Genomic DNA, 9,268 nt, shown 5'->3' on the forward strand with positions numbered 1-9,268 from the left:
GAATAGGTGGGAGGCCTTTGGGAGTCTCAAATACCTTGGAATGATTATCCACAACATTTTGGAGATCTGGAGAAATACATGATTTCGATGTGGGATCCTCTAGTGAACATAATTGTGCAATTACGCCCCATTGTTCTTTATTTAGAAGCTTTGTCATGCTGTTAGAGTTGATTATCTTTCCCGGTTTCCCTTCAATACCTCTCAATTCAACTTCCTTTCCTTTCCAAAAAAATTTCAAGAAAAGTTCTTGAAAATTAAAAGCTATCATACCCTAAGATTGTAGCCATTAGACTCCTAGTAAAACATCAACACACCCATTGGAATGGAAATAATTGGGCTATTCAATACATATTCTCCCATGGATAGCTTGATATTATGGCACTTTCCAGAGAAATTTGTGGTTCCTCCACTTGCAACCATCACTTGACACTCTGGTGCTGGATATAGGAAGCAATTCAATTCCCTGGCTATCTCACAATGAATAAAATTATGGGTACTACCCGAATCAATCAACACTATTACCTTTTTCTTCTTGATATGTCCTTCTATCTTGATAGTTTGAGGAGTGGTAATTTCTTCCAATGCATTACAAGATATGGTCGGATTCATTTCTTGATGCTCGATGTGATCTTTCACTTCTTGAACATTTTTCTTCTTGATATGTCCTTCGATATTGATAGTTTGAGGAGTGGTAATCCCGGCCAATGCATTACAAGATATGGCCGGATTCATTTCTTCTTTCTCAATGTGATCTTTCACTTCTTGAACCTTTTTCTTCTTGATATGTCCTTCTATCTTGATAGTTTGAGGAGTGGTAATTTTAGCCAATGCATTAAAAGATATGGTCAGATTCATTTCTTCTTTCTCGATGTGATCTTTCACTTCTTCAACCTTTTTCTTCTTGATATGTCCTTCTATCTTGAGAGTTTGAGGAGTGGTAAATCTTTCCAATGTTTTACAGGATATGTTCGGATTCATTTCTTCTTTCTTTGGGGTTGGTTCTTGGTGTATATCCTCTTATTTTGATGTTTCTTGATTCTTTTCTTCCTCCTCTTCACAATATATGTAAAATAATTTCTTCTCAGCACACTTATGACCTTTAGTGTATTTGCTATCACAAATGTAACAAAGCCCTTTTTCTATTTTTTCTTCCAATTGTTGTCGTGTAAACCTTGTAGGTTGTGGAAGGCTAGAAGAAAAAACACTTCCACATTTATAGTTGTGAGTGGTAGGGTTCCTTGTGTCCATAATTCCGCTTTCAATTTTTCTTGCCAACCTGAATGCCTTCTCCAATGAATCAGGTTCCCAAAGACAAACCTCATGTTGAATGTTATCCTTTAAAGTCCTTATGAAGACATCAATCCTTTTCTTCTTTGGAATATCGTTTACCCTTATATTCAATTTTTTGAAATCCTCAATGTGCTCTACCATTGAACCCTTTTGTTTGAGATTTATCAATTGGCTAAATAAGGTGTTACTCTTTGTATCCTCGCAATGTGCTATCATTTCTTCCGTGAAAATTGACCAAGTGACAAGTGCTTTACGAGAACACAACCCTTTATACCATAAAAATGATCTGGTTCTAAATATAAAGATGAAATACGTACCTTTTGTAATAGTTTCACCTCGTGTATATCAAAAGATTGCTCCATCTGTAGTATCCAATTTACCGGATCCTTGCCATCAAACTTCCTCATATTGCCTTTTCTTGATTTTAGGAGCTCGATCTTGAAACAAATGTAACTCTGTAATTTCCAGTTCTGAAATCACGCCCTGCAGTAGCCCTCTGTGTCCTCTTTCCAATGCCACCAGTCTGATCGAAATTGGATTCTCCAAGAAAGGGTTATCCACAATCTCCCAAGATGACCTGCTTATATACCTTTTCAGAAGAGTGAACTTCTATGAAGTGCCACGTGTCACTTTTTTGACCTTCGGATCTAAAAAATATAAAACAAAACTACAGTCCGTCCTCTTTCCGTAACTTCTTAATAAATTTCAATATGATGCTCAAAGAGAAAGTTATGACGATTTTCCCAAGGTCACCTGTTTAGGATGTAATTCGGGAGTCTTCAAAAAACCCTAACTTGATCAGATCATATATCCGAACATATAGTGAGCAAAGATCTGAAATTCGAACTCGAGGTTCAAAATGATTTAGTTTCAAATGGGTTGTTTTTTTAGCTTCTGAAACTTCGTAGAAAAAACGTTACAGCTAAAATTCCACGATGACTTGTTTTAGATGAAATTATGGAGCTTGTAAAAACCCTAACTTCCTCAGATAATATCTCCGACAATATAGCGCGACAAGATCTAAAATTCGGACCTGAGGTCTGGCACGATTTCTTCTCAAATGGGTTTTTTTTTTCTCTTTTGAAACGTCAAAGAAAAAAGTTATAGCGAAATTTCCACGATGACCTATTTGGAGCAGCGAAACCCTATAATCCAAAGCTCTGATACCAAATGTTATGAAACCAGCTCACAAAAAGATAGAAAGGATAGATGAACGCCTTATAAATTAGCCTCTTCGAGGGGGCAACTTCCTTTACATTACACAAATGTACAATTCTTGGATGATACAAATGATAAGACCTCCTTTCTATATATAGGAGTCTAAGGGGTCATAATATAATGAGAGCCGGCATAACAATAATATTGTAAGGGAACAATAATAACAATAGTGGGCTTCTATGGGGCACAATAATAACAATATGGGGACTACATGGTCACAACAATATAATAAGGGGGTTGTACTAATAACAATAAGGGATTACACTAGATTATAGGGACCTAACATGCATTCCTTTTATGCAATTACACTTTTGATGCCAAGGCAGAGCTAAGTTCGTTGATCTGGGAAGAACAATGACAGCTGATCATAATGCTAAGGAGATTAGAATGTTGGTTTCAAAAGTAGGATTGTGAAAATTGTTTGAACTAGTTCTTATTTTGGTCATATTTACTACAAAATTTGTGTCTTGCTGATTTTTTTATATTTGTAATGACCTTGTGCAGAACTGGTTTGAAGAGCTCGATGTTAGAGCGAGAAGACTCTCTACAAATATTGACTCAGATGACCAATGCTTGGAGGGCACTTGATGTTCTTGGTGTTGCCGAGTCTCTTCGCTTGAAGTGTCAACATATACAATGGCATGGCCATAGCATCACTTAATATGATCCTCTTTACTAATATCCTAACATCATTTCAATACATCAAATTGTTCTATTTTCATGGAATTCAGAGATACATCAGTAATGTTATTTTGTCTTGGAAATACTAAATTATTTTGTTTTGAGATCACCCAGTTTGAGTTGTTCATTGCAGCCACCACTTGATCCTTTAACAAGCATTTGAAATTCAAAGTGTAATAAAGCTCTTTTAGTTGCTTTCCAGAAGAAGATTGCTACAAGCCAATGAATATTACTATGATTAAACTAGATGTTGCACTTGGTACCATAGGCCTTGTAATAGGGTTGTACTCCATTTCAGTCTATGGCAGTAGACTGATTTCTAACTGCTCCATGTACAATGACATATGATATAATATATTACCCACATAACTGTAACTTCTAATCTTCTAATAGATCATGTAATGAAGAAATATTTATCTTTGAAAAGCTATGGACCCACGTCGTACAACTTGATAATTAACATGAATTTTGAATCTATGACTTTGCACAGATATTTTTACTTGGGTTTGCACTTAGAAGATATTATGATCTTGTTGTGGATCCTTGTATTGGTTTCCCAATGCCCTTTTTGTTTTGAAGATCTACCTTGATTTTACAATTATAACTTACAATGGTTGCAAGAGCACTTATCCATACAACATATGCAACAAAAGTTAAATTTGTTCAACTTATTTTGGTTATATTTGAAAAATCTAGTTTTTCTCATCTTGATAGGTAAATGTTTGTAGATGAATATTCCATCCTAGCAACTCAGTCACAAGGAAATTATGTATATTTTGTTGTTTCTAAGTACAAAATCAAGCAATTTTTTTTTTTTAATACTCAACATTGGTTGCATTTAGGAGAAAAGAGTTGTCTCCATGTCTTCTTCACGCAAGAAAGTTGTATGGTCCAACGATCCTGCCATATGATTGTTGACAACTAGCTTGCGGTACAAGGCTATCTTTGATGATGAAGTAGTAGTAGTAGCTTGGTGGTGGGAAAGATTTGGAAAGTTAAATCTTCAATGAAATCCATGATTTTTATGTGGTTGACCCTGACGAGTAATGTTTTGACACGAGAGGTTCTACAAGATAGGGCAAGGTGGGGTCATGGAATTTGCACTCTATGCAAATCTGAAGGGGAAGCAATAGACCACGTGTTGGTGTTCATTTGTATTTTTGCTCAGGAGGTATGGGGTGTTATTCTCCCCTTATTTAAGGATAGGGTACTTGGCAAGAGGCTTCCTTGTTGGACTGTTTGATGATAGAGCACTCAAATAACATAGATCATTGCCCCTGATTGCCTCTAGAGCCATTTGGACAGGAAAGAAGGAATAACAATTTTCTAGACAAGGAGATCCCTCATTTTCAAGTACATCATCAAATAAAATACCTATATGAAGGCATAAAAATGACTCCAAAGGTTAAATTTCCAAGGTGGGTTGCAATCTGGAGGTTGATAAGACTTAACCATGACCTTTATTTGTTGGTGCTTGCTAATGTGATATTCTTGTTCTATGTATTATCTGCGAATATGTATTATATTATTGTTCTATATATTATCTGTGATTCAAACCCAAGTCAGCTGCTCCTGCATGTGTGATATTCTTGTTCTGTATATTATCTGTGATTCGAACCCAAGTTAACAACATGCAAGAGGAAAATTCGAACTGGTGTTGCTTTTGGTGTCTTTCATGTCTGCCTCTGCTAGAGAATTATCCGCAACACATCAAGTTATGGATTCACATGTCTCCCGATATTTGATTATTTTTCACATTTTGAAGTGGGCACAGAGGATAGCTCTTGTTTCAGGTGAAAACGTATTCATTGCAGGTCATAATGGGTGGTGGAGCAGTAGGGATGGGCTTTGTTGGGTCAATATTATTTGAGCCCAACTACAAATTTGATGCCCAAAACTTCACAACTAGTTTTGGGGGTTCCCTAGAACCAAGAAAGAAGAAAATTAGGAGGTTTGAGGTCGTGCCCATCATATAAACCTTTTTGTATCAAAACAAGATTGACAATGGGAAATCCTTTAGCATTCATGATGGTGCAACCCTACAACTTCCAAGGTGTGCATGTTGTTCGCAATTCACGCTATGATTTACTTATTTATGTATTTGTTTTTGTTGAAATTGCTACATGTATAGATAGCCTGTGTGACATCCTTTATCATCATACCGTTTGAATACCAAGAGAAGAAAGCACAAATCATAGTTGAATATAGACTAACTTGGAGGTGCTTAGAAGATTCATTTGTGAATTGAGTTGCTGCAAATAAGATTCTTATATTCATTTAATGAACTATGTCAAATACCTTGGTTTTATTTATAGTTTTTCTGAGTTAATGGTTAGTGAATGGCTTGATAAAGACTTTGTTATTGATTTGGATTCCCCTGAGATGCCAACAAACATAAATTGTAGAACTCAATAATACAATTAATGCTCCTGTCAAACCGTGCCTCAGTTACCGAGGGTACTAAATTTATTGTGATTTCTTTATCTAGTTTGTAAATTACTCCGTGCATAGGGAAAGCAGAGCTTTGTAGATCCTCCTCTGAATGAGATCGATCCTGAAATGAATGTGATAATTGAGAAAGAAAAGCAGTCACAATTCAATGGCTCGGAGCTTCTTCTGAAAATTTTACATCCTGGGTGGTTATGGAAGCTGTTGGATCATGTCTAACAAACAAGTATGTAGGAGGACTCCCTGGTAAGAGGTAACTGCTTGAAGATATAACTTGGAATGTGAAGAATGGCACCATCATGATTATGATTGTGTCTGAGCTGCTTGGCAGTTTTTTCTTGCCACTTGGTATTTTTTTCTTATTAAAATCAGTTTCTCTTAGCTTTTGGACTTGTACTTTTTAGTTTGAATGTTTGACATGTGTGTAATGGTTTCTGGGTTCAACGTTATAGTGTAGAGACCCGTAGTTGTTGCATGAGTATCTGTTATCACAATGAAGGATACAATTGTTGGACACTTTTCCATATTTTTTCACTACTGTGTTGCATTGGGATTTATGCCATGCAGATAATATGCTGGCAATGAATTCATTGACCAAAGTGAGAGGCTTTTCTAGCAGAGGGACCTAGAAGCATTCCATCTTGACAATGGTACATGGGGTGTTAATTTTCAACCATTATCTCGATCCCCAGCTAATTTTGTTGTTTACACAACTCTCCTCCAATCACATCATCACATTATGGTGTGTATGGTTTTGAACTATGAACCTCCTTTGATAAGATTAATATTAATATTTGGGCATATAACATGTGAAAAATTTCTTTGCAACGTTTAGGGTTTGGAATTACCACATGGAGGGAATCTGTCTCATGGATTCATGACAACAAAAAAGAGAGTATATGCTACATCAATTTACTTTGGATCAATTCCATATCGTCTAGATGAGTCCACAAGTGAGCTCACATTTCCAGTCTAATAATAATTAGGAGGGAAACAGTTCCATGATTGACAAATATTGAACCAATCTTTTGGGGAAGTGTTCAAAGTGTTAATGGTTGGGTTTGTTTTCTTGGGTTATAGGATTCATTGACTATGAGATGCTTGAGAAGAATGCCACCCTTTTTAGGATCAAGCTTATCATTGCTAGTGCTAGTGCATATCCCTGAGATATTGATTACCCTCGCATGAGGCAGGTATTGAAGCTAGGTATTTCTATAGATCTTATAATGGTATTCCTTTCAAAAATTTCTCTTTCCAACAACGATTATTCTAGTAGATTTTATTAATACGTTCTTATAGTATGTAATGTTTGAATTTTTTTTATGATTTTTAGTACTAAGAAGTTTGTGGTTTGGGACGATTTCCAATACAGTTGGGGCATACTTAATGATGGACATGGCACACATAAGTGGTCTCATCGTTGCTTCTATAATGGCCAGTCCATTTGATTTTTGTGATGTAGTAACAACTACAATGCACAAGGTGAGTTGATGCTATTAATTTTCTCTGCACTTCACCCTTTCGATTAAAAATATGACTATATTAGATGGATCTTTTTTTGGATCTATCTTAATGCTATCTATCTGTGCCATTCCCCCCTTGTAGAAGAAAAAGAATCCCATTAATGTTCAAGAAACGATGAAGAACTAAAACAAATATGCCATTCCCATCATAGGAGGAGTGATTATAGAGTTAAGAGGTGTAGATTTTCCTTTTGATTCTCTTACATGTTCTTTGATTCAGTTTCCTGTTTTCATTTTTTTTATGTTCTTTCTATTTCTTATCACTACTAGATCAAAGCTTAGATGAAACTCGTTATGTTCCTTGAATTGTTTCACTTTTTTCCTTTCATTTTTGTCTTTTTGATATTTTTCATTCTGAAATATTTTTGGATTGGAGGGTTGTGATTTTTAGTCTTTACGAGGTCCTTGGGGAGGCATGATATTCTTCAGGAAGGAACTAGTATTGGGGGTCGACCTAGAGACAACAATCAACAATGTAGTTTTTCCAGGGTTACAGGTCAATCTGAGTTCTCCTTCCTTTCCTCCATCATCCATATTGTTCTCTTTCTCGCTATATCATAATATTGGAATATCGATTTTTTGTATCATTTTGTTTCTAAAAGATACATGAAATAATTTGTGGCCTTCTAGGGAGGACCACATAACCATACCATAGGAGTGTTGGATGTTTGTTTAAAATAGGCTGTAACTGCAGAGTTCAATGCTTATCAAGTACATGTGTAGCACTCTCACATATCTAAGCTTCTGTAAAATTCATGCATGTGAATTATTTTTTGAATGGATTTTGTTTCTTATCAAAGGTAAAATAGTTTTAGTAAGTTGTAGCAAATTTTCGAGCCTTTGGAAAGATCCAAATGGATTTGGGTTACAATTTGGTGTCTGGTGGTAGTGAAAATCAACTAGTTCTAGTTGATTTGAGGTCCTTGGTAAGGATCCTTTGTTCATATGCTGGAGTACACAACCTACTTGTATATTGATTTCTATTGGATTTAGCTGGTTGAATGTAACATGGTATATATTAATGGGCTTGGACAGGGCATTGATGGTGCAAGAGTAGAGGACGTTTTGGATGTTGCTTCTATCACACTGAACAAGAATTTTGTACCAGGTTACATGAATTTTTTCTTTGTATATTTAGATGTAAGGGATTCATTGATTTTCCTTTCTCCATGGGATGATATAGCTTACTTTCATACCTTACATTTTTAGGTGATAAAAGTGTTATGGTTCCTGGTGGTATACGCATAGGGACTCCTGCATTAACCACCTGTGGGCTTCTTGAGGATGACTTTATTAAGGTTGCAGATTTTATCCACGAGGGGGTGCAGATAGCCATTAAGGCTAAGGGCTCTGTGAAAAGTACAAAATTAAAATATTTTATAGAATTTATTAAGTCAGACAATTTCCAGCTACGAAATAACATTGTTGATCTCAAAAAGCAGGTTGAATCATTTGCTAGCCAATTTCCATTGTCTGGTGTTGGCATTGAAAATCTTAGTTAGAGATATGACGTGCTCACAAGATCAGAAGTGTCCTTTATTAAATTTTAGGTTGGGCTTCAGTGACGATAACCAGGTTGGTAAGATTTGGTTCCATGTGTATATTATAGTGATGAATAATGTTTTAAGCTGAATTTTGTCTGAATTTATGTGCTTTCCCAACATTGGCATTAACATATTCTATTCCGATGTGTTGGATGTTGAGTTTGCCATTTTATTTATTGGCAATTATGTACGACTCTCTTTTTGTTCATCACAAGAATTTTGGGTTGAAAAATATTGATAACTTGTATGGAAGCTATTATAGCACTTATTTATGTGGTGTGACTATGGATATTTTATATAGCCTGGAAAGCAATATTCCATACTTCTCAAGGGCCTAGGTATTGGGCCAATTACATAGTTTCATAAAGTGTGTTCACTAAGATACTTCTACACATGCACAAATTCCATGTATACATGACACATTTGCAATCAATTGGGCTTCTAAGATTTTATTGTTACATTCATCATCTCACATAGGCTGGCAAGAATTGGTCCCATTTGTAGATTATAGCAATGAACCATGTTGAGATTTGTATTTTTCTTGAATTTATGTGCTTTCCCAGT

General features: G+C 35.7%; 1 pseudogene; it reads left to right on the forward strand.

Annotated features, from left to right (window-relative positions):
- Positions 1–5,151: 5,151 nt before the first annotated feature.
- LOC149226184 (serine hydroxymethyltransferase 3, chloroplastic-like) lies at positions 5,152–8,662 on the forward strand (annotated as a pseudogene).
- Positions 8,663–9,268: the final 606 nt, after the last annotated feature.

The sequence above is a fragment of the Pinus tabuliformis genome, chromosome J, assembly GCF_031772625.1.
Source record: "Pinus tabuliformis cultivar Carrire ecotype Pingquan chromosome J, CPIR1, whole genome shotgun sequence".
Lineage (NCBI taxonomy): Eukaryota > Viridiplantae > Streptophyta > Pinopsida > Pinales > Pinaceae > Pinus > Pinus tabuliformis.